Below are 26,393 nucleotides of genomic sequence, written 5' to 3' on the forward strand. Positions count from 1 at the left end.
GACTTGCATTCCCTTGGAATCTCTCACAATTGCCTGTCACCCATCAGGGCTCTCTAGGGAAACCACAGGGATCTCCCAGCCAGGCACTGACCCAGCACAGCCCTACTGAACGAGGGGAGCACCCCGGTCCTAGCCCAAGCTGGCATTAAGGTGTCCCTGTGTTGTCTGTGTACATCACGCAACTCCTGTAGGATGATATCATTGAGCATTTTGAAAGCTCCTTTGCCATTGGCCAGGCCATCAGTGGCACCTGCACTCAGTTCCAGAACTTAAACCATGCGGCTGTTTGTCTTTGATTCCATGGGAATGGGAGAGCCCCATCCCTGCACAGGGACCCCCAGTCTGAGCTGAGTAAAGAGCCATATAAGCCAGCCATAGCCACCTCCAAGGGGAACTCGTTTTCATACTTGGGAACAGACTGAAGGGAGGATTTTATCTAAGAGATAAGGTAGGAATTTGCCCTCACCTGTGCTAAATAAAAAGAACAGGAGTACTTGTGGCACCTTAAAGACTAACAAATTTATTTTGCGGATACAGACTAACACGGCTGCTACTCTGAAACCTGTGCTAAATAAGTGGCCTATAAAAGGGGCTGATGCTGCCAAATGAGCAGAGCAGCTGTGGCTGGTTAGTCTGGTGGGGAGGACTGCCACAACTCCCAGAAAAGGATTGTCTGTGAGGTGGTGAGTACAGGCAAGACTTTGTGGGAAGAGTTATGGTGGAGCAAGATTAAGGTTTGGTGTTTCAAATTAGCCTGAGAAACACTTAAAGTGATGGTGTCTCTGGGATTCTTTAGTTGGTGTCTAGTTTCTAGCTCCAATGCTGGCCTCTCTTTACTCAGAGGGTTAGGGGCTGGGAGGGGAAGTAGCTGCTGTGGAAACCTCCTCCTGAGAAAACTGGAAGTAGGTGGGTGTTGGAAAAATTAAAGGCAACCCAAGCTTCTGAACTGAGTGGCATCACTGCTTGAGTTGAGATCCTGGGATGTGGGGGTAGGAGGAGAGGAACAGAGGAGCAAAGGCTCTTACAAAATATTCAGTGGGAGGCTTTCTAGCTCCCTGAGCTGTTGATGCTGTGATAACAGCGATAGCTAAGTTTTTTTCTACTGAGTCAAAACACCTATATAGCTCAAAGTGCTTGATACTTGGTAACAGAGCAGTGCAATGCTGTCCCCATTTCATGGCTGTAATGCTGCAGTCTGTGTGCTGGGCTTCTTACCCCTATGAGCCAGGTCCTTAGGGTAACTAGATAGCAATTGGGATGGGGGTTGGTGGTAATAGGAACCTATATAATGAAGATCCAAAAATTGGCACTGTCCTTATAAAATTGGGACATCTGGTCACCCTACAGATTCTTGGGCTGACCCTCTAAGGTGGGGTTCATAGAAGATTAGGGTTGGAAGAGACCTCAGGAGGTATCTAGTCCAACCCCCTGCTCAAAGCAGGACCAAACCCAACTAAATCATCCCAGTCAGGGCTTTGTCAAGCTGGGCCTTAATCTTTAAGGATGGAAATTCCACCATCTCCCTAGGGAGCCCATTCCAGTGCTTCACCACCCTCCTAGTGAAATAGTGTTTCCTAATCTCCAACCTAAACCTCCCCCACTGCAACTTGAGACCATTGCTTCTTGTTCTGTCAGCTGCCACCACTGAGAACAGCCTAGCTCAAGGGTGGGAAAACTACAGCCCATGGGCCAGATCTGGCCTGTGAGCTCCTACTGGGAAGTGGGGTCTGGGGCTTGCCCTGCTCTGGTGATCCAGTTGGGGCTGCACCATGTGGCTCCCGGAAGCTGCAGCATGGCCCTGCTCTGGCTCCTACATGTTTCAATGGTCCCCTCTGGCACTCCAATGGGAGCTTCAGGGGCAGTGTCCGCAGAAGGGGCAGGGTGTAGAGCTACCTGGCTGCACCTCTGTGTAGGAGCCAGAGAAGGGATATGCTGCTACTTCTGGGCACTGCTTGAGGTAAGTGCCACTCACAGCCTGCACCCTTGAGAATCTCCCCTGCCCCAGCTCTGATCCTCCTCCCCCCCCCTCTTACTCTCCAAACCCCTCAATCCCAGACTGGAGCACCCTCCTACACCCCAAAAGCCTCATCTCCAGTCCAACCCCAGAGCCCTCATCCCCTCCTGCACCCCAACCCCAATTTTGTGAGTGTTCATGGCCCACCATACAATTCCTATTCCCTGATGTGGACCTCAGGCCAAAAAGTTTGCCCACCCTGACCTAACTCCATCCTCTTTGGAAATCCCCTTATGGGTAGTTGAAGGCTGCTATCAAATTTCCCCCCCACCCCCGCTCTTCTCTTCTGTAGACTAAATAATCCCAGTTCCCTTAGCCTCTTCTCATAAATCATGTCCCCAGCCGCCTAATCATTGTCTCTGCCCTCGGCTGGACTCTCTTCAATTTGCCCACATTCCTTCTGTAGTGGGGGGGGGCCCAAAACTAAACAATACTCCAGATGTGGCCTCCCCAGTTCTCAATCATTTCTTTCTGAGCCCCCCACAACATCCTAGTTTAAAAACTTCACAGCCCACTTGTACCACAACAATGGCCTTTTCTGCATATAAAAGCCAGGACCAGCATTAGGGGGTCGCAAGCAGGGCAACTGCCCAGGGCCCTATGCCACAGGCCTTCCTGTGAAGAGAAGTTGCTCACGCTTCAGCTTTAGCCCTGATTGGCGGGGCTTGGAGCCCCTGACTTCCACCCTGTGGAGTGGAGCTTTGGCTTTCTGGGTGCCAGCAAAGCTAATGCTGGCCCTGCTTGGTGGGCACCCTGGACCCCTGGCTGAAACCACTGCTGTAAGGCACTGGGGACCTGATCTGCCCTGCCTAGCCCCAGGCATTAATGCAAAGTGGCTGTTAAATGCCACTAGCCCAGGATGGCTTTACAAGGCTATGAAATGACAGCATGAGTCACAAGACAGGTCTGGCGGTTCCTCTGTAATCAGCATGGTTCTTGTTGGTGCTACTTTCATGGCTGTGTCCGGAGGCAAATCTACTGCCAGAGACTTGTCTGGGGAAGGAAATTCTCCCCTCTCCCTGCCTCTGCAAAGCTTTTGCCAGAAGCCTTGCTTTATCCCCCCTCCCACAGTTCTCTCTGTGGATAGAGCACTGGACTGGGACTCAACAGACCTGGGCTCTATTCCCCATGCTGCCACTGGCCTGTTGGGTGACCCTGAGCAAGTCACTTCCCCTCCATGTGCCTCCAATGCCCATTTATAACAGATTGCAGAGCACTATGAGAGAGTGAGGTATTTGTGATGTTGGAGGGAGGGGGAGAGGGGCATCCACTGGCTTAGTTGTAATGGTATAACACTAGATTAGCCCTGCCAGTCAGCTTCCCAGTGTAGCCAAGCAACACTGCTCAAATGAAGCACAACTGTCTTGGTGCTTTGCACACACATTAGGGCGGAGCCCCACCGGGTGTCTCTGGAGAACCTTCAGGAGTCCTTACAATGCAGAAAGCAGCACTTAGCACTCCAAACACTCTCCACTTGGAGACAGACTGGAGACTGACAGGGGCGGCTCTGTTTTTTGCCACTCCAAGCATGGCAGTCAACTCAGGGTGCCTTCGGTGGCATTTCTGCAGGAGGTCTGCCTGGGTAACGTGGATTCAGCAGCGATTCTGCAGGTGATCTGCCATTCCCACGCCTTCAGCATACCCACCACCGAAGCCGTGGGACTGGCGAACCCTCCTGTTGAAATACTGCTGAAGGATCCCCGACTGCCGCCCTCACGACAACTGGCATGTCACCGCCCCCCACCTCAGGCACATGCTTGCTGTGCTGGTGCCTGGAGCCGCCCCTGGAGACTGGGGCCTGGCCTACACTTCAAACTGAGGTGGCCGCAGCTAAGGTGCTGGAGGAGGCGGCTTTCCTGCAGCGACAGGAGGAGCCCTTCTCACAGCGTGGGCTGTGTCTGAGCTATGAAGTTACGCCAGCATAATTACAGCACCGTGGCTACGCTGTTATAGACCAGTGGTTCTCAACCTATTTACCGTTGTGGGCTGCATCCAATCCTACCTCTATGGCCCTGTGAGGATGTCATATGGGCTGCAGCTCTGGGCTCATTGGGCCACACAGGCTGAGAGCCACTGCTATAGACCCTGTAAGGCAGACCAGCCCTTGTGCTTCAACAGCTGTCTGCATCCCCAGCCGGGTGCCAGCTGAAATGTCCATTTCTCTTGGTGATAACCATGCTCCCAGCCTTGTCTGCCTGCCGGTGTGTCTGGGACGGCTCTTTGCCAGCTCCCCGCCGTCCCCATGGGAGGTGGGCACTGCTACCAATGCCTATGGCTCTTGCCTTGACTCTGTGTAGCCTGGTGTCTAGCTAACACCCCAGCTCCTGGAGACGTGATGCTGGGAGGATGCTGCTGGCCTTCCCTTACCTATGGTCAGGTCTTGTTGTAAGGGGGTGGCTGGCCCCTCACTGGGGTTCCTGGGTTGACCCTCTCCCGGTGCCCGAAGGAAAGGGCCAGTGAGATCTCCGTCTCAGGATCTTGACAGTCCCCAAGGCCAATGAAGGCATCACCACAGGCAGCCTACCCCTCTTTCTGGCCTCACTAACTGTATCGTGTGGCTTCTGTTATGCAGGTGTGATGGATCCTCAGCGGCTCATCCCATGCCCCTATGACAAAAATCACCAGATCCGAGCTTCCAGGTTCCCCTACCACTTGGTCAAATGCAAAGAGGCAAGAGCAAGCTACCCAGTGGGACAGAGTCTGAGGTGCCCAGAGGAGATGGCCACCTGTCTTTGTTCCCTGCAACTATTTTCCTCTGCCTCCAGTGCAAACCCCAAATGGGAAATAACTGCCTAGGAAGGAGCACTGCAGAAAAGGATCTGGGGTTTATAGTGGATCACAGACTAAATATGAGTTACAATGTAATACTATTCTGCGATGTAATAGCAGGAGTGTTTTTGTAAGCAAGACAAAAGTAAGTCTTCACCTGTACTCAACACTAATAAGGCCTGAGCTGGAGTACTGAGACCCATTCTAGGCCTCTCACTCCAGGAAAGATGTAGACAAATTGGAGACAGTCCAGAGGAGAAAAACATAACCTACAAGGAACAATTGAGAAAATTGGGTTTGTTTAGTCTGGAGAAGGGGGAGGTGCTAATAGGTCTTGAAGGAGGTGAAAGTTGTTATAAAGAGCAGAGTGATCAATTGTTCTGTCCTCAGTGGATAAGGGGAACAAGAAATAATGGGCTTATATTGCAGCAAGGGAGGGTAAGGATTATCTAGTGTGTTGGGGCAAGGCCAGATGGCTACAGTAAAGTACTGAGGAACAGGTATGTTAGCCCCAGGCTAAAGAAATTCCTAGGACTATGGTAACCAAATGGCAGTTGCTCTGGGTTAATCAAGGCACCTGGGGCCAATGAAGATCTTTCTAGAAGGCACTGGAGATAGCTACATTGATTAGAACACCTGCAGCCAATCAAGGCAGGCTAATCAGGGCACCTGGCTTAAAAAGGAGCTCACTCCAGTCAGGAGAGGAGGAGGCAGAGGAGAGAAGTGTGTGTGAGGAGCTGGGAGCAAGAGACACAAGGAGCTGAGAGTGAGAGGGTGTGCTGCTGGAGGATTGAGGCATTATCATACAATCAAGCATTATCAGACACCAGGAGGAAGGTCCTGTGGTGAGGATAAAGAAGCTGTTTGGAGGAGGCCATGGGGAAGTAGCCCAGGGAGTTGTAGCTGTCATGCAGCTGTTACAAGAGGCACTATAGACTGCTGCAATCCTAGGCTGGAACCTGGAGTAGAGGGCGGGCCTGGGTTCCTCCCAACTCCTGATTTGACATAGGAGGAGTTGACCCAGACTGTGGGTTCCACCAGAAGGGAAGATCACTGAGGTGAGGAAATCTGCCAATGAGTGCAGGACCCACCAAGGTAGAGGAGGAACTTTGTCACACTAGGGAGACTTTTTAAGAATGGGTTGGATGTCTAGCCCAGGTGTTTAATGCTTAGTCCTGACTCCATGCAGGGGATGGATTAGATGCCCTATCAAGGTCCCTTCCACACCTACATTTGTGAGAGTCTCACACTTGGGGCTTATCTTCACTGCCCAGTAAAATCTCTGGTGTTGCCCTTACCCTGGCTCCTGTCCATCCACACAAACCCTCTGGCCCATCATAGAATATCAGGGTTGGAAGGGACCTCAGGAGGTCATCTAGTCCAACCCCCTGCTCAAAGCAGGACCACTCCCCAGACAAACTTTACCCCAGATACCTAAATGGGCCCCCTTAAGGATTGAACTCACAACCCTGGGTTTAGCAGACCAATGCTCAAACCACTGAGCTATCCCTTCCCCCATGTGTGGTGTAGGAGAGTGTCTGATTGCCTCGCTTGGTAATCTGCCCTCTCTTCACTGAAGAGCCAGACTTAACCTGATAGTCCTCTAATGCCTTCCCATAATTCACTAGGGGCAAAATCAGAGCATCTCAGCTGAGAGGCAGCAGTTACACCACCTCCTGCTCCTGTGTGTGTGTGTGTGTGTGTGTATTACCCCTTCCCCAAGATGAGAGCCTTGCATGAATGAGTGTGGCCCCAGCCTCTTGGGCCGAGCTCTCTGGTCTGGCTGTTCACCTGGGCTAGGCCAGCCCAAATGCTGATCATTTGCAGAATTGTCCCTTGGAATCACCTGTACTTCAGGGCAGCTTGGATCCAGGCCTGCCCTGTGGCACCAGGGCCCCTCAGTGACTTAGTGAGGTTACACTAATGTCCCTTTAGGATACTCTGGCAGTACCTCCTGGCTGTCTCTGCATAGTGGCACCTTGTGGCTTCTCTTCCAGAATAACAAGAAAAGAGCCAAAGAGCTGGCCACGTGCCCCTACAATGCTCGCCACAAAGTCCCAAAGCAGGAGCTCCAGCTGCACAGACAACCAGGAACCAGAGCTGTTCAGTGGTAAGCTGGGCGGTTGGTGGTGCAAGGGGTGCGAAGCTGGCACACGCCTGCTCTAATACATGTCTGCTCCTGCTGACTGACTTGACCTGCCCCGGCCTAGGGAGGCTGGTCTAGGTCATTTTGCGCTGGACACCAGCACAAGCCCCAAGCAATCTGTAGCTCACGTGATGAGTGCAGGGTATGCACACAACTACTGTGGGTGCACTGGCTCTGAGCGCTGTTGCCCAGCACATCCCTCTGTAACATCACAGTGCTGGTCTAAGGGGTTGTCAGGATCGGAATGGACCTCAGGTCATCTAGTCCAACCCCCTGCTCAAAGCAGGACCAATCCCCAGACAGATTTTTTTTGTCCCAGTTCCCTAAATGGGCCCCCTCAAGGATTGAACTCACAACCCTGGGTTTAGCAGGCCAATGTTCAAACCACTGAGCTACCCTCCCCTGGTGGGGGTGTTTTGGTTGCTAGCTCCCAGTACCAAAGAAAGGGGAAGGGTTGATGGGAAATCAGGACCCTGAGACTGACAGTCCCCAGGGGCAATGCTCCAGGTCAGCCTAATTGACGGGGCGGGCAGGCTAGTCATAGGGTCAGGAGGCCAGGGTGGGTCCCATTCTCTGGGTGAGCTGGAATTGCCTAGGTTAGACAGAGTGGGGCTGAGCTAAGGAGAGAGCAGGGGCCCAAGCAGAGTTGTGCCTGAGCCGGAGAGGCCAGAAAAGCAGCCTGCAGAGCAGACCTGCCCTGGGAGCAGAGCTGCAGCAGCTAGAGCCAGAGGGGCCAGAAAAGCAGTCCAGGGAGCTGGAGGCAGAGCAGCAGTCAGGCTGAGGTAGAATGGTCGAGCTGGGGCTGGAGCAATCCGGAGCCGGGTGTGGTGAGCAGCTGGGGAGAGCAAGGGGGGACCCTGGGCAGTGGGCCCAGCACAGGGAGATGCCTCAGCCAAGAGGCTCTGCAGGCCAGACTTGGAGGGGGATTGTAACCCTGATAGGGTGGGGGTGATGCTGGGAAGAAGGGTCCTGCCACCTAGAGCCTGAGACCACCTCCAGAGCAAGTATCCAACCCACAGCATCCCTGCAGCGCAGCCAGAGCCTGAGAAGGTGGCTTGGGACCTACGAGGAACAGACTGTGAACTGCCCTGACATCCCAGAGATGCTGTTTGTGAAGTTCCCGCCACGGAGCGGGGTGATGTTTCCTTTAACCTTCCCATTTTTCCTTATTCCTTTTTACAGTTTATTTAATCAGGAATTAGTGTATTTGCTTTAAATCCTATGTAATGATCAGTGGGTCAGGGAAGTGTCCAGTGCGGAGAAAGTACCCCAGAGTGGGGACACCCTAGCTCCTGTCCTAGGTGCCCACAGCAAGGGTGGGGGTACAGCCCCCCCAGGAATCCTGGGCCCAGCCTTGTTGGGGTTACGAGGACTCTGCCAGACAGAAGAGTGCATGGGGAGTCCTTGAGGGCAGGGAGGCCTCTGGGTAAAGGAAGTGGGAGCGAGGACTCGGATCCTTCCATTAGCCCACTTCACTGGGGTAGTGCAGACACCAGGAAAGTTTCCCCACAGTAGCAGGACCATTTCCCCTGCTTACACTGGTAGCAGCAGCAGGTGTTGGCTTAGCTGCACTAGTATAAATTGTGAACATGCAGAGTTTGCTATAGTGGCTGAAGTACCAGCGCACAATGGGAGGTGGCTAGAAATCCCTTTCCCCTCTGCAATACCCATAGCCAGCTGTTCATCTCCTGCAGGCTAAGGAAGTATCCTCATGGCTAGCTTGGAGATGTGGTCACTGTCTGGCACAGTGGGGCAGGTTACCTGGTGTGATGAAGTGGGAATGTTCATACAGTTTTCTCTGAATACTGTGTAGGTGCCTCCCTTTTCCTGGGAGAAGGGGGTGTGATTGTTGCGAAGCCCTAGAGGGCAGATGTGATGCTGTCTGGACAGGAAATGGCCCACACTCTGTCTCCTGGCAGCTAATGACCTGCGTGCCTTCCCCTCCCTCCCCCCCAAAAAAGGTGCCAGCTGAAGGTGTTGGAGAACAGAGAGATCAGGTGACCTCCTGGCCCAGGAAAGGGACAAAGTCCAGAGGAGGAGGGGCTGGAGAGTTTCAGTTTGGGGCTGGCTGGGGACATGGAGTGAGTGCAGATGTGGGTGTCTGGCTCACTGCCCCCCAAAATGGACCCGGCTGAGGGGTCCTGTTCTCTGTACCTACAAGCTCTGTTTTAGACCCTGTTCCTGTCATTTAATAAACCTCTGTTTTACTGGCTGGCTAAGAGTCATACCGGACTGTGAAGTTGGGGTGCAGGACCCTCTGGCTTCCCCAGGACCCTGCCTGGGCAGATTTGCTGTGGGAAGTGCATGGAGGGGCATAGGATGCTGAATGCTCCAAGGTCAGACCCAGGAGGTGAAGCTGCATGAGCTTCTTGCCCTGAAGATGGTGTGCTCACAGAGAGGAGACTTCACCAGAGTCATAGAATCTCGGGGTTGGAAGGGACCGCAGGAGGTCATCTAATCCAACCCCCTGCTCAAAGCAGGACCAAACCCAACTAAATCATCCCAGCCAGGGCTTTGTCAAGCCTGACCTTAAAAACCTCTAAGGAAGGAGATTCCACCACCTCCCTAGGTAACCCATTCCAGTGCTTCACCACTCTCCTAGTGAAATAGTTTTTCCTAATATTCAACCTAAATCTCCCCCACTGCAACTTGAGACCATTCCTTCTTGTTCTGTGAACTGGTACTGCTGAGAACAGTCTAGATCCATTCTCTTTGGAACCCCCTTTCAGGTAGTTGAAAGCAGCTATCAAATCCCCCCTCATTCTTCTCTTCTACAGACTAAACAATCCCAGTTCCCTCAGCCTCTCGCCATAAGTCGTGTGCTCCAGCCCCCTAATCATTTTTGTTGACCTCTGCTGGACTCTTTCCAATTTTTTCTCATCTCCAGATGAGACCTCACCAATGTTGAATAGAGGGGATCTGCTGGCAATGCGCCTACTTATACAGCCCAAAATGCCGTTAGCCTGACCTCAATAACAGGCACCCAGAGTGGGAGTGACTCACATGGATTTGGGGACAGAACTGGGCATGGAACCCAGGGGTCCTGCCTCCCAGCCCCTGATCTAGACCCTACTCCCCTCCCAGAGCTCAGCACAGAACCTAGGAGTCCTGCCTCCCAGCCTGCCCTGCTCTGCCCATCCTTCTCTCCCCTCATACTCCTGCTAATAATTGCACACGCAGCTTGCTGGGGAATGTGCCCCGGAACAGGTCAGTCCCTTTGAGCCCAGCAGGCCCTGTTTCCCCTGCCCCCTGGGCCAGCTCCTCTCTCCCTGCTGGACAAATGAGCAGTGCCAGCGCTGCGTGGGTGCTATGGACAGGGTGAGAAACCCAGGCACCTCCAATCCGCTGCTTGGGCCCAGCCCAATCTGCTCAGCTGCGGAGCTTTCCGTTCCTGATCCCCGTGGGGTATTATCAGCCACAGTTAACAGCCATTTGGATAATTGCTGTGCGGCTGCCAGGCAGGTGGGTGGTGGATTGGGGGTGCAGAATTAAAAATGCTCCAGCAGAGACACCTGCCCAACTGTGGGCTCGCCAGCTTCCACCAATGCTGCCCTTACAGCTGGGCTGCCACTGGGACTCAGTGTGCACCCCCAGCCTGCACCTTGAGCCAGGGGGACCCCAGCCACACACGTTGTACCCCTCAGCCTGCCCCCAGAAGCATGAGGGGGGTTGCAGGCCTGAGACAGTCAGGCATAGGCCTGGTCAATGCCAGTCGGAAGGGTGGGTCCAGCAGACAGGCCCAGCCTCCAGTCCCTCCCTGGGCAGAGGGCAGGATGCTGCCCTGGCTCTGCCATGCTCTGCCGCAGGTGCTGGTGAGGACAGCAGGAGAGGGTTGCACGTGTCAGCCCAAGCTGTGGGCCTGGGGGAGCTGATCACTGTGCTGGCCCCAGGCGTGGGGGCTGGTGGGAATGGGGTGCTGTGATGGTGCACTCTATATGATTTTATAAAAATATGCTAATGAGTGAATATAACGTAACTGGAATATGCTTCATGCAAACATTAGCACGTTCCTGCTTTTTGAGCCAAGGTCATAAATAAAAATATTGAATAAGATTGGTACCAAGACTGATCCTTGAGGAATTCCACTAGTAACCTCTTGCCAGTCTAGTAATTCACCTTTCAGCACAACCTGTGGCCTTCCTCTCTCTACTGCACTTCCCTTATCTAAAAAATCAGGTATTTTCTCAAAGAAGGAAATCAGATTAGGGCATGTGGCATGATCTACCTTTGATAATCCCATGTTGAATTACATCCCCTTCACCATGTACCTCTATTAATTATTCTTTCCTTCACAATTGGTTCTAAAACCTTGCATGCTACTAAGGTCACACTAAAAGGTCTGTAACTGCCCAAATCACATTTCCCCCTTTTCTTAAATATAGCTATGTGTCCCATTCTATATTCTGGGAGAGCATCCTGGAACCCCCATATTCCTCATTTGTATATGATCGTGGTCTTACATATAAAGCACACCTTGTAAGGTAACGGGGGAGAGGTTACGATCTGCTGAAAGTCATTTCTCTATCCATATATGTATATCATTAATGCATATGAAGTTATGAGAATTGTGTAGTATAGTTGTCACTAAAACATGCTGTAAGTTGAGGAATCAGCCAGATATTAGCTCCCCAGAGGCAACAGCAAGGAAAGTAACCAACACCTGGGCGGGGTGTCAGCTCATCAACAACCATTGTCCAGCAAGGGAGCTACGATGCAATGACTCACCAGCATAAGGCCACATCAGGGAATTGCCCAACCTTGCCTGGAGACTCAGCAATGCTCCCTGACATGCCTGGACTTGTGTTTTCCAAACACATGGACTGAGGGTATGAAACCGAACACACGGGGCCCATGCTTGGCCTTTCTCCTTCACCCACCTATGCTGTAAGCAACAAGGACACTCTGAAGACTCCAACTGAGGGGACAAACCTGTATATTAAGGACTGCAGTATCCAGTGGGGTGAGAAAAACTGCTTAATCTAGATGTTGCCCCATCTAATAGGATTGAGAGTTTAGACTCTGTGCTTATATTTTGTTTTATTTTGGTAACTAACTCTGACTTTTTGCTTATCACTTAAAATCTATCTTTTGTGGTCAACACGTTTGTTTTACTGTTTATTTTTACCGGTGTTTTTGTATGAAGTGTGTGGCAAATTTGCTCAGGTTTTGCAAAGGCTGGTGTATATCCACTTTCCATTGATGAAGTGATGAACCAATTAATAAATCTGCATTGCTCATCTGGAGCAGTGCAAGACAGTATATTCCTGAGGTACAGTGCTGGGAGCTGGGGTGAGTTGGCTCTGGTGCCTTTCTCTGTGTGATTCAGGAGTGGCTTTGGGAGCATCCATACAATCTAGCTAGGTGTGGGGCTCCACCTATGGTTGTGCTGAATGATAACAGCACCTGGAGGGGTTTGCTGCTGGTCACTAGCAAGACATTGTGAGAGACAGCCCATGTTAGAGAGAGTTAAGGGGGCACCATGGTCCCACAGTCCCAGGCTGCACCCTGGGGATCCTGTCACAATTTGATGTTAGCTATTCTCCAGGCATATAGTACTACTGCCAAAAAGACAGATTTATTAAAAGATCTTTGCTCCTGGACTAGCAATTTTATGCTCCAGTTCTTTCAACATTCTGAGGTAAAAGTTAATCTGGTACCCCCAATTTTGAGCACATTAGACTCTTTAAGTTTTTTCCATGTGGTATTTTCTATTCCATCAGCCATACTGCCGACATGCACATGTTTCATAGTATCATTGTTACTGAAAACCAAGGCAAACTATTCATTTAGTTTTAGGGACATATCTACATTAGGTTTAACCTCCTTCCCATCCACATTGTATACTGGCCCAACCTTATCCTTCTGTGTTCTTTTTTTGTTTATATAACTAAAAAACCCTCATTATTATTTCATGTTTGTTGAACAAGAGTTCAGCTTGACTTTTAATTTTTCTCACTTTATTCCAACATTTTCTAACCTCCATAATGTAGCTGTCTTTGCTGATCAACTCCTAATAACCTTTTTGAGGTGGTTATTCATCCACATGGGGCTGAAGCCTTTCCCTGCGTGTTTGTTCCCTTTTCTTAGTATGCACATTTCAGATCATTTTTGTATAGCTGATCTGAAAAAACTCCAAGCCTCCTCTGCATTGAAGTTCTTGAGCTTGTCAAGACACATGCTTCACTGCATCAGCTGGTCACTGGGCACCCCTGGAAAGAGTATTTCATGGTACTGGTGTCAACTCACCTGGAGCTGATATTACTTAGTGCAACTAGTTTAACTGGATCCATTCAGGGTAGTTAGCTGGAGCCATGTTCCTAGTACTATTATGTAACCCACACACTTCCTGGGTGTGGTGCCCTATCCCATGTAGTAGCACTGAAACCACTTACAGCAGTGACTCTCAAACTTTTGTATGGGTGACCCCTTTCACCTAGCAAGCCTCTAAGTGTGACCCCTCTAATAAATTAAAAACACCTTTTTATATATTTTATACCATTATAAATCCTGGAGGCAAAGGGGGTTTGGGGTGGAGGCTGACAGCTCATGACCCCCCACATAATAACCTTATGACCCTCTGAGGGGTCTCCACCCCCAGTTTGAGAACCCCTGACTTAGAGATTAATGAGTGTGGTACAGCCTCAGCCAAGTGCCATATCACTTTTTGTTCATGCAGTAGAGGCTCATGCATTTAGCTCCAGAGGTCCCAGGTTCAATCCCATCCACTGATGACTGGAGTCTGTCAGTGTCACAGTTAGATGCTGAGTCTGGCCAGTGAATTGGTTGTCACAGTCATGCCTATAACTTCCTGCCTACTGAGCTACACATTAATTTTAAAGAGAAAGACTGAGAACAGTCTGGTTCATTTTTCTTTTTATTAGATACAAATTGATCTTGAGTTAGTGAGTGAGAGCAAAGGCTTTCTTGGTTCAAGCTGTGGTTTCAGCAGCTGATAGCACTCAGCATCCCAGAGTCAGGTGTGCAGTTCTTGAGAGAGCACCCAGGGCTGCTGAGGTGATGAAGAGACAAGGGAGAGAGCTAAGATCAAGGTATTCATCTGTGAAGAAAGGAGCTTCCAACCAAGGTGTAGCCTGCGTGGTGAGCTTGTGGCTACATTGCTCACCCCACCTTGCCTAGCCTGTGAAAGCAGCAAACTCAGCCTTATATTGCTAGTTCTGCACCTGCTTGGTTTTGTCTCTGAAGAACAAGATTACTTTTCAGATGAACCGTTCTTTTGTGTAGTGAAACTCAGACAACAAAATGATGAATACAAAAAGCCAACATTAGCCAAAATCTAAGGGTTAGATATGTCTTGCCAAAGGATCCCCAGGAAGACCAATTATGCCCAGGAATGATGTATACATGGAACAGTGAGACACCACAACCACTGCATCATAGGAGCTGGAAAAAACTCTGTTGTCCTATCTAATCCATCCCCAGGTGCATGGTTGTCAGGCTTTCAGGGTAACTGCACCTGTTTCTGTCTGCCCCCTTTAGGGTACACTCCAGGAATGCTCAGTCAGGTTTCAGCTCTCCTGCAGTCACTTGCCTCTTGGCAGGGACCCTTGTCCAACTTCCTTTTCCACCAGGGAATTTAGGGCTGCACAGCTTCCTACCCTACACTGTGATATTCCCAGCAAGCCAGTCTGCCTAGCGGCCCGTGCTTTGCTTTCTCTCCAAGGGCTAGGAACTGTGTACTGCCAGCAGTTACACATTATCACAAAGCTCCTTCTAAACAAGCACATTTATTTTTAAGATAAAAGCATTACAGAGAAACCATAATAAAAACAACAAACAGATTTAAACACTCGAAACACACCAGAAATCACCAATTAGTCTTATGGAGCCCTAATAGGCCAAAGTCTTTCCAAACTTTCCACAAGGGCTGAGGCCCCTCGTGGGCAGAAGACAGCCCTGAGTCAGTTTAAACCCAGCTTTTTTATATAAAAACCTTTTTCTTTGTCTGTTGGTTTCTGGGAAACCCAGTATATACAACCGCCCCCAGGGTGGCACCTCTTAGGAGGTGTTGACAACCTGAGTGATTCACCTTAAATGCCCCCACTATTTTTGCTTCTTGGAGGAGCTGTGATAATCTTCCCCCTTGGAGTTGCATGCAGTTTCTGGCCCAGAGTGAAAGATAAGCTTAATACAAGAAAAAGTAAAATATCTCTAGGAATTTCCAGAAAGAAGCACCTGGGCTAAATTGGCCAAACAATGAACTGTCTGAAGGCAAAAAAACAAGAGAAGGACTGAATCCATCCCCTGTACCAGCCCAGTGAAGTGTGGGCTCTCCCCTCACAGGGTCTTGGTTTGCCTCCCTGAGGTTGTAAATATGACAAAGTGGGAATTTTGATAATATGTTTATGATTCTTACACATGCCTCATTTTCCCTCTGTGCTTTGAATTGCTATGCATGGAACATAAAGGGTTAAAAATGTGCTCCTGAGGCAGGAGGGGACATGAGGCATTGTGTCACACAGCTGTCTGGGGTGGTAGAGGTTGTTAAACATTGGCTGAGACTGCCCCCTATCAATGGAGCATCTGGAAAGACAATGGGAACCACAGTGCGTGGGATGTTCCCATCTAGCAACCAACAACAAGGAGTTTTCCCCCACCTTCCTACAGGTACTCGGAACAAAGGGTCCAGCTAGAGAACAAGAGGAAAGGTGGAAGGTGGCGGGGTTAAGAGCTGGCCTTTGGAGAGACACACACACTTAGGACTAGGGAGCCGAGGCCTAGGGTTGGCCAGGCTGAACTCTACCTTAACCTTGGCTTTTCTTTGTTAACCTAAAGACTTTCAGATTCTTTAGGCCAATAAACTAATAAATTGTTACGTTGTTTTGGAAAGGCTGCCTGTGTCACTGCAAGTACTCTGAGAGCACTGCGCCCTCCCGGAAGGGCTGTAGAACAAAGCTGCCACAGGAGTCTGACTGGCTGGGTTCCCTGCAGGGAGCAATGGAGAGAGACAGGGTTTGCTGGGGCCTGAAGGCCCAGTTTCGCAATCTTGGAGGCTGTGGACCTGCCTTTGTGGAACTGTGAGGGTCTTTGGGGACTGTCACACTGAAGGGGTCACTCCCAAGGGACTGCTGGGGCATAGACCAAAGCCTGTGGATCCATAACAGTACTCAGAGGATGAAAACAAATGATATACTTTCTATGCATATTCTGAACCTGCTGGTCTGCCTAGGGTATTTACAAGCTTTTCCCAGGCTCCGTTGCCATCACCACAATACCCCATGACCTACACTTATCGGAATCTGCCAACTCCAACTGTTCTAGTTTTAGTTTTGTCTAGATTGGGAAACAAGTTTAGTATTAGCATGGGACCTCAACTTCTTTCTTCATCTAGGCAAACATTAGACAACCTTAGGCTGAAAGGATGCTGATAACTGAGGAACACACTCTGCAAGGGCAAAGAATGAGTGGTTGGCAGCATGTGAGCCACAATTTCTGTTTATTTAATCTGCCTGTCTGGGGTTTACACTGCATGTATCATCATGGTGTCTGAGCACCTGTCTGGACAATGGCAGTAGTCCTTGTTATCCATAATCCCCTCCAGCCAGCACAGACTCTAGGAGATGGTATCACTGGCCCCAGAAAGAGCTCTCCCCAACCAGGGCTATCACTGGAATCCATGTATTTCGCAGGTAGCTCACTTCACTCCTTTGCATTTCTATTTATAGCTCTGCGTTCATGCTGGCTAAGCAGGAAAGAGATTAACTGAATACTCAGTCTCCCAGGGAAAAACCTCCAATCACACTGTTTATCAACATGGGTCTGATTTCCCAGACAGGACTGATTCACTTTCTGGACTGTACCAGCTCCTCCCCGCTTGATTAGCTGACCTGACACAGCTCACAATTCCTCCTTTGTTGGCTAGGAAAATTATCCTAAGGAAACTTCATGTGGATTCCCACTGCACTGCAGCAAGTGGGGGTTCTCTTCACCAAATGCAGCCCTAGATGCACATTCTACCCAGTGAGTTGGCCAGTTCCAACCTGACATCTCTGACCCAGGGATACTATTTTCAGGGTCAAGACGGACACATGACTAGAAGTAAAGGGTGTCATGTGACCCCTCTAAGAACTCCTCCGACCAGCCTCTACCAATCAGGATAGGTTTCTCTCTCTCACACACACACACACACAAGGAGATTTGACCAATCTGGGCGTGTTCCAGAGTGTAGTGATCAGGACACCTCCATAGCCCCCTGCCAATCAAGATGGGTTTCAGCAATAGAAGACCTTCCCAAGAGTGGATTTGACCAACCAGGGGGAAGGGAGCTCTGGGCAAGATGACCCATACAGAAGAGGGTCATGTGACCCCTCTAAGAGCTCCCCCATTGACCTCTACACATCGAAATGCAGCATCACCCCCAGAAGTCCCAGCACCACATGGAACAGGCCACTTTGTTCCAAGAATGCATGTTTTAGAAATCATGGAAACAGAGGAAAAATTGAGTCCTTCACCACCTCTGTGAGAATTTAGGATTGAAAAAGTTCTAACGGCGAAAGGAAAAGGGAGAAAAAAAAGCAGCTACTGGTGAAATGGTCGGGGTGGGCCAATAAGTTTCACAGCTGGGTCAAAGGTTCTCAACTCTGTGACATTTAGAGGCAAACGAAAATGATTCCTCCTGCAAAGAGAGAGGAAGAGAGAGAGAGAGAAATGAGCGACAGCAGGTTTTACATTACTTTGACCAACATAGTCAGCTCTGGGTTTTTCCCCCCCAAAACCTCAGCTCAAACTTTACAATACAGATAATTAGCCCCTTGCATCTCCCTGGTGCCTGGGAGGTGGGGTTAGTGGAAATACAATACCCGTACAGCTGCAACATAGAAAAGTTAGATTTAGACTAAAGTCATTCTCCAAAAATGGGTATAGTGCAAAGATAATTGAAAGCAGCCCATTTGCTGGAGCTTGCTACTCTTTCTATATAGCAAAACTACTTCATACGCCCAGTGGACTTTGCCCAATATTGTTTTTAAAAATGAGTACCTATTGGGAATTTCTTAGCACTCAGTGCTAGTACAAGTCAAGCCATTTATTTGGGGACCTAGATATGAACACAACCGCCTAACCTGAGGCAATTTTTTTTTAAAAAATCAAACTTGGCTTGTATTCATGTGTTACCTATTGCCATGGTGGCATCAGCAAGTGGGACATATGCAATGAAATTCACTGTACATAAAGTTGCTGCAAGAGTCTGAAGCTAATCCTTGTTGCTTCACTGCACTTTGGGGGGAGAGCTGATCAGTGAAACAGAACACCTGCCTTTCCAGACATAATCCATTGTCCAAAATTCCTCTTCATCCAAATGAATGCCACCTCCTCTTTCTTCTCCAGGTCCATATACATGACCCAGCTCACCACAAAACCCATCAAATGGGGAAAAAGTCTCCAGGCTCTGGCAAAGTACATAAAGGTTTTAGCTGACAGTTGAGGGAACCAAATAATCAACTCAACTTCAAACTACCATAATTTGAGCAAAGATAAAAACATGGTCCTCAAACTTTCCATCTCACTTAACTTCTCTTTGTTGCTAATGTTGACCTAACACATGCCTGTGTGGTTTGAAACAACTCAGAGCTAGACCCCCAGATTTTCCAGAGCTCTGCTTCATGTTCTGGGGAAACAGAGGCTCACAGGTAGGTTCAAGCCACCTTTCTACTGACCCAGGCAATCTCTTAAACTGCCTGGGGCCAAGTTTTAACTTTCTGTGCCAGGTAGCTACTCCCAAGATGCTGCTGGCCATGATTGCAAGAGCACATCATGCTCCAGTCCCACCTCTCATACCTTTGCCATGCCCCCATCCTGGTCCTTAGCCTGCCCCAGGATGCCTCCTAGTATTTACAAGGGAATCTTCAGCTGCCGCTTTAAAGCAACATTTAGTTCCCTTTTTGCCCTCTGAGCCAATGCAGTGGGTCAAAGGGGACATACAAGGAAGTAAGGATCTGGGCCATCCAATTTCAACATTGTGAATATTTCTTTCACATCAGTCCTGCACACATGCATTTCTAAATATTAAACACCGTTTCTGTGTGAGTTCCCATATTTTTCTTAACAAATTTAAATGATTCCTATGAAAAGTAATCAGTTTTATGAAGAGACTGGTATCTTCCTTACAGGGTAGATTTACACTATGGCCCCAAACCTGAAGTCTTTTGAGTAGTAATTCCTTTTAAAGCCTAAATTCTGCCCTCAGTTACAGCCATGGTATTCCCATTGCATTCAATGGAAGTTTAACCTGTGTATCTGAGTGCAGAATGAGGCCTTATACTCAGTCTCCAATCTGTGCTTTCTGCTCAGCTGCACTCTGTGCAGGACGTGACAGGAAAGGAGAAAAGTATCTGTACACCACCTTTATATTCTCCCCATCCCCTGGGCTGCCATAAAGTAGAGCAGCCTTAAAGCAGCTCAGCTTACACTGGCTTGTAATAGTCACCAGATAGGAAGGATGGGGGCCAGATACTGCACATCAATAGGAGGAGTAGCCTGACTGGATATGAGAAGATCAGCATGAATTTCAGTGCTGCCTTTTACTTTCCTTAGCACTTCAAAATGTCTTTTGGAAATACTCTTTAAGGAAGCACCACCAAAGAAACCAGGCAGCTTTTAGAAGCAAATGTAATCATGGTATTAGCATTGCCATTGTCTACTGTCACAAAATGTAGTGGTGTGATATCACTTCAGACATTTACAGTCATCTCTACTGCTTGGTCCACTTCCTCATGCCTCAGTTTGTTGGTATAATTCACCATCCTACATGCAAGGAAAGTGCAGGACATCCATGTTAATATGCAGTGTTGTCATAGCCGAGTTGGTCCCAGGAGATTAGAAAGATAAGGTGCGTAAGGAATTTTTTTATTTGACTAACTTTCAAGTTGCTTCCAACTTCCCACTTACAAGTTGGTCCAATAAAAGCGATGATCTCACCCACCTTGTCTCTTTAATAAATGTTAATAGACAGCTACTCAGAGTTGTGGCTTGTGAGCTCAGAGGGCTGTATTCTCTGGCCCACCAAGTTCATTTTGCACCATGTAACTAGCACTCAGTGAACTTAAACCAGCTGCAGCTTGATGTTAGAGAATTCCTCCTGTCTAAGGGAATCACCGCAGGTATATGGCTGGTGATGGCAGTATAGCTGCCTCCCATGCCAGTGTAACTCCTGGATCACTGTTGTAATCTACATTGTTTTATATGTAAATTGCAGCTAGTTACACCCATGTTCAAACAAACTGTCTCTCTCTTTGGAGTAATCGCTCACTCTCATTATTGTAGTGCTGTGTTGTAAATCAGCCGTTCTCAACTGCGGGCCCACAGCCCACTGGACCCCAATCCCCCTGCTCTGCGGGGCAAATCTTGAGCCCTCCCACATCCTGTGGAGCTCCTGAGCCCCCCAGTCCCAGCGGGCAGAATCCTGCCCATAGCTGAAGCCCAGAGGGCCCCCCGCCCACATCTGAATCCTGGAGGGCCTTCCCTCACTGGGTCATGGAGTTTCTATAGCATGTTGGGGGTGGGACGCTTCAAAAGAGAAAGATTGAGACCCCTCATTGTAAACAACACTCTAAAAACGTCCATCTGGGCACCACAAAATAGTTATTAGCCCTTCTGTGATGTGCAGCAGCCAATCTCTATCTGTAACATCAGTCAACATCTTGCCCCAGTGAGGTTAGATTTGGGATTTAGCTTAATAGCTTCTCTGATGAAATATGGCATTTCATGATCACGTCAGTAGACATTGTTCAGTGCATGCCACCCCCAACACAAGACCAGCCCTCAGAGATTTATTACTACTGTGACTCACTCTCCTTTTTCTTCACAAAGCCACATACTGCAGCTCTCTCTCTGGGCTCAGGCTGTGTTCTGACACAACAAAATGCCAACTGCAGCCAGAGCAAGTTTTGAGGATACCAAGGGGTGCATGGAATGCAGGACAGACTCTTCAATCCTCATTCAGGTAAATTCCTCCTGACTTCTATTCTGCTTAACTAAGGGCTGCAGACATTAGTTCATAGCACTGGGTCCCTCTGCCCTTACACTGAACAGTTCTCCTGGAAGTTGTAAACAAGTTCCAGGCAGAACCAGTTTTCCTAAGGGGTTTCCCAAGCCCCAAGCAGGGGCTGTCTTTTCTAAGGGGTTTCCTGGGCAAGCGTATAAAAGGTGCCCTGGACACAGCCTCAGGGCTGTCCATCTGAGTGGCAGCCAGGGATGGTCATGGGTCACAGGTCTTACTTGCAGCCTGATCTGAAAAGAGATGAGAGAAGGAGAAGAACCACCACTTGCCTTTGTCACCATCCATCACGGTTCTCCTGTGCATTCAGACAGCGTGTACTGAGCAGAAAGAACACTCAGTGCAGGAGATGAAGGGACTGAGTTAAACTGCAGATGTCAAGTTCACATACTTCCATTTTCAGTGACTAATCTCTTAAGCCAGTGGGGATGGCCAGGGTACAAAAGTATTTCTGTAGAAGCAGCAAAGAATCCTGTGGCACCTTATAGACTAACAGATGTTTTGCAGCATGAGCTTTCGTGGGTGAATACCCACTTCTTCGGATGCAAGCAGCACTGCTTGCATCCGAAGAAGTGGGTATTCACCCACGAAAGCTCATGCTGCAAAACATCTGTTAGTCTATAAGGTGCCACAGGATTCTTTGCTGCTTCTACAGAACCAGACTAACACGGCTACCCCTCTGATACTTGAAAAGTATTTCTGTAGATCAGCATGTGATTATTTGTATTCCAGTACTGCCTCATAGTCCCAGTCACAGACCAGATTCCCATTGTACTAGGACCTGTACAAACACAGAACAAGATGGTCCTTAACTGCCATTAATTAACACATATTAACAGCACAACAAACAGACAAGAGAATAATAAAGCAAGCAAAAAAGCCCCCTTTGACCAGGTACCAGCATATAACTAATATAAGGCTACATATTTAAGGAACTTTCTCCCTGATTCAGGGTCTGATGTAACTAAGCCCCTGCTGTTCCATACCATTGTGTAAACTGGGGACTTGTATAATTGCACAAGTATACAGCAGCACACAGTTGAGGCCTACTTAATTTTTAGTACATTAACAGGAGGCCACTCTGCAAGAAACTAAGGGCTTGGTCAGCACAGAGAGTTTGCCTGTCTCTGTGCTGGGGTTATGCACCCCTCAGGGTCTACACCTGGCTCCATAAAATCGGGCCTTTCAAAAATGCAGCATTGTGTAGGAGCACAGGTAATTGTAATAATGCTTGTCCATTGCAGCTGTTAACATCAGGGCAAGGCATCCACATATAGGTCCACTACAGATGGACCAGTGATAGGAAGAGTGTTTATGCATGTGACAAGTAACACCACGAACTATGTAATGCCACAGAACAAATTAAGATCAACAACAGAACAACATTATGTGTGGCAAAGCCATACCAAATACTGTGCAGGCATCAAGCAGCTCATAAATTAGCACATCACCCAAACACTGCCTGAGCTTGATTTAGGTCTTGGGCAATAGCAGACCCTCAAAAAGAGGCCACAGCTTTACACCCATGATCACTGTGGTGTTAATTGGCTGCATTTTACAAGAGCTGCATCATAGGTTGACTCTGAGTGTATTTACAGGGGGCCAGGTTTTCACCACACAGGCACAGACACACAGAGTGTTCTGCAGCAGTGTTAGCTGAGCTACAGCAATGAGTAGTGGGATCCTAGAGCCAACCCTGAACTTTATTATTCCACACAAATGAGAAATGTCTTAAAACCATGGAGCTTTCCTTTTGGGCCCTATAATAGGGATCCACTCACCTTTTGAGAGCCTCTTAGTGGCTGGGTCTGGTACCACAATCGTTTTCTCACCCCTGGGGAACCCTGCCAGCCAACCTCAGTGAGTCTTCTGTGGCTTAGGACTCTGGCTAAGTCCCAAAGTCCAAATGAACCCCTCTGGGATAGTCAAGAACAGTCCCATTGCCCTCACTAGGGTCTCCAGCCCCAACTCTGGGTCCTTGAAATTCTGCCCTTTGTCCAAGCTCTCCATAAGCATTTTCCCCCTTCATGGGGCTTATGCCACTGTAGATGGTAGGGGAACTGGGCCTGCCCATAACTCTGGCTTCCAAACCATGGACCCTGTAAACAGTAGCTAGGTACTGCTTTTTTTCAGTTCATTGTTGCTTCTTCCTACCAGCCACTTTCAGCTTCACTCTCACCTCAGGGTTAAAGTTCTTAAGGACTCTCTTCCTGCAAACACAGCTTAAACAAATGCTTCCAGAATCAAACTCTAGCTATCCCCTGACTTTCTGTGACCGGAGAGCAGCACCCTTTCTTGCTCCTCCAGTTCCTGCCAGGAACTGACCTGCTAAGGCCCTGCAGCTCCTTTTAGCTGAGCCTGATGGGCTCTGATTGGCTGCTTTCCTGAGGCCTCTCTAGACAGACCCAGATTTGTGGCTCTTTTCCTGGGGCAGGGTGTAGTAGGACCACAGGGCCTCTTGTAAAAAGCCTCAAAGCCCAGGTACAGCCCATCACAGGCACAGATCGATTGTTTTTCTTAGAACCAGATAAGCCCCTAAGATAGTTGCTTAGCATAAGTGGGAAATATGATGCAGATGTTAGAGGAAGGCTGTGGAAAGGGAGGATGGTCCAGCAGCCTAGGATTTCAAGTGTGACCTTGGGCAAGGTACTTAGCCCTTCTGTGCATCAGTTCTCTGCCTGTAAAATAGAAATAGTAGTGCTTCCCTACCTCCCGGGAGTGTTGTGGGGATACATACATTACAGAGTTTTGAGGTACTCAGATACTACAGTAATGAGAATCTAAAATAGATGTGAATGTGTTTGTATGTTGCTTATTTTATAGTATTAGGACACTAGGTTCATTCAGAAGATCTGCTGAGCTAAACCAAAATCAGGAGCTGTTGGTTAGTATCAGCACTAGGACTTGACAGAAGAGATCCAGTAATTCAAACTCTGTATCTCTCTCAGCCAGCACCTGTGGTTGTGTAGCTAGTATAGCCAATAGCAGCAATAAAAATATCTGAGAGAGAATAACTCCAAAAGGTAGAATGAAGTTCCTGGCCAGGTTTCCATATAAAGGAGGATCCATTCTACTATCTAAAATGACAATTACTCTTAGGAACTGAACTGAACAACTCCTGAAAGAAAGGCAGACAACAGTCTAATGATTAAACTGCTCTTCAGAGCCCTGTGTTTCACCTGGGCAAGGAAAGCTGTGCTGGTGACTTGGCGGTTTTCTGTTGGGGAATTCACCCAGGGGAGGAGGCTCTGGATGATCTCAGGTGTTATTAGTCCAGATCTTAGCAGAACACTGGAAGACAAAAGAAACCACTTATGGGGTTGATTGCACACTTCAAAAACTCAGCTGTTCTGAGCAGACAGCTCTGATATCTATGGGTGGGAGCTGTGTGTTTCCACCCAGGGCACCCCCCCCCCCACAAAGCTATAAACTGGAGTTTCCCTCTCAGCCACTCTATTTGCTACTGATTCCCAAGGATAAAATGATGCCTCCTAGATCTCTTACCTCACCAGCAGACACACTCCCTCATGGTGAGTCTGGGGGTTTTCAAGCAGACTCCATGTTCTCTGCTCCCTGAGTGCTCTCACCAGTCTCTCATTCCCACCCTTGAAAAGCACAGACTCTAATACTTAGATAGAAAGCCTGGGGAAAGAGAGGCAGAGAACTGCAGCAATCAGTCCAGTTGAGAACTGCTGGTGTAGAAGACCCCTACAAACCTTCCAACAATCCCAGCATGCAGAAAAAACAGACTTTGCTTACCTGATAGGTTTAACAGCAAAAGAGTCTTCAGGAATTTATACGGGAGCAAGCCCAGGTCTGGCAACAACTCCCCCAAAGTTTGCTGAGTCCTGTGACAGGAAATGGAAACCAGGCACAGGAGATCAGACTCTGTAAAATGGGACCTGCAAACAACCCTTGTAGTGAAAACATGCTGTGCTGGCAAACCACACACGTGTTTATTACATTTACTCCTGGCTTAAGGTAAAGCAATGCTCAGGTTATTGATTAAGCATAGACTAGGCAATAGCGCACGTAGCCTCTCTAATAGCTCACGTAGTCTCTTCACCATTCATGATAGATTGCACAAAGGGAGATGGCTGTGGGGGAACCAATCAATATGTTACAAGTAACTATGATCTCATGCTCTTTGATCTAATTACTAATAAAAACCCAGCTCAAGAGAGCTCGGGACGCCTGCTTAACAAACCTCTTGACTCCGCGTCTCCTTGATCCCAACATCTGGTGACCCCGACGTGATTCACCGGATCCGAGGACCCTGCTCATCCGACTGGAATAGTCTAGGTGCACCCGCTGAAACAGCCACTCGTGAGTATGGGAGCGATTTATCAGTGCCACAAAGGCTCATGCTAAGGAATTATTTAAGCTCATTGAGGAGCGGTTGCCCAGCGGTTACGCTGCGGCATGTAGAGGATTTTGTTAAGGAAATAGAATGTCAATGCCCCTGGTATCCCGAAGAGGTCCCTGCAGCAAGAAGATTGGCAAAAGATAGGAACACAGCTCTTTGAGAAACCGAGAGCAGCAGTACAGCACCTGCTCATGTGGCAGCGCTGTACTGAGGCAGTGGAAAACTGGGGCCACAGGCGTCTCTCACTGCCGCCCGCTTCTCGCGCTGACGACACCGCCTCCGTGCCGCGGGTGCTACCACCAGCGCCTGCGGTGTCGGATACGGGCAGCGGCCCTCGGATCCCCGTTGATAAAGGAACTGATCAGCCTTGTTTCGGGGAATCGTGGGGGCTGCGTCCGGCGGCGGTTGCGTTGGCGCGTGAGGCGGGGAATTGAATTTGGAGGAAGAACATCAGTGGGAGGAGTTGCCCATGCTAATGCCTATAGCGGCAGGAGTCGATGCACAGAGGCGATGCCGTCAGACAGTGGACGGCGCTACCGTATACAGTACTGAGGGAAGTGAGAAAAGCTATCACGGAGACAGGCATTAGGTCTAATTTCGTGGCAGGCATCTTAGAAGGAATTGGAAATGGCTACATTATGGCTCCACAAGATTGGAAAGACTTATTTCGTATGGTGCTGACCCCCGCCCAGTATATGGTGTGGGACAGTGAGTTTAGGTTAGCTGCTGTGGGATACTCAACCCCAGCTGCCACGCCTGACCAGATTTATGGAGCAGGCCAATTTAGCACTATAGAGGGACAGTTGGAGTTAGACCCAGATGCATATATTCGTACTAAACTTAGTGTTATGAGAGCTTTCAGAAGGGTTCCCGTAAGTGGGAAACCGACTAGGTCTTTCACAGCCACCCGGCAGCAGCCTACAGAGCCGTATCCGCAGTTCATAGATAGGCTCAAGGAAGCAGTACATCGGCAGGTCGATAACGAGGAGGCACAGACAGAGCTTTTACAGCGACTGGCCTATGAGCAAGCTAATGCTGATTGCAAGAAGGTACTGCAATCTATAATACATCGCCCCTCGTACACTTT

At 49.0% G+C, this 26,393-nt stretch overlaps 2 long non-coding RNA genes across 3 annotated transcripts; one reads left to right on the forward strand and one right to left on the reverse strand.

Moving 5' to 3' along the window:
• Nucleotides 1–310: 310 nt before the first annotated feature.
• LOC120380878 lies at nucleotides 311–7,296 on the forward strand. The gene is made up of 3 exons (XR_005587869.1): nucleotides 311–448; nucleotides 4,587–4,928; nucleotides 6,781–7,296. It is a non-coding gene; the product is annotated as an uncharacterized LOC120380878 (long non-coding RNA).
• A 6,623-nt stretch (nucleotides 7,297–13,919) lies between these two features.
• On the reverse strand, nucleotides 13,920–24,850 carry LOC120380877. Of its 2 annotated transcripts, none has more exons than XR_005587868.1 (4): nucleotides 24,700–24,850; nucleotides 24,445–24,582; nucleotides 24,120–24,231; nucleotides 13,920–13,938 (listed from the first exon to the last, which is right to left on the reverse strand). It is a non-coding gene; the product is annotated as an uncharacterized LOC120380877 (long non-coding RNA). The 2 variants fall into 2 exon arrangements; XR_005587867.1 differs by lacking the exon at nucleotides 13,920–13,938 and adding an exon at nucleotides 18,203–18,333.
• Between the last annotated feature and the right edge of the window lie 1,543 nt (nucleotides 24,851–26,393).

The sequence above is a fragment of the Mauremys reevesii genome, linkage group 13 (genome assembly GCF_016161935.1).
Source record: "Mauremys reevesii isolate NIE-2019 linkage group 13, ASM1616193v1, whole genome shotgun sequence".
Lineage (NCBI taxonomy): Eukaryota > Metazoa > Chordata > Testudines > Geoemydidae > Mauremys > Mauremys reevesii.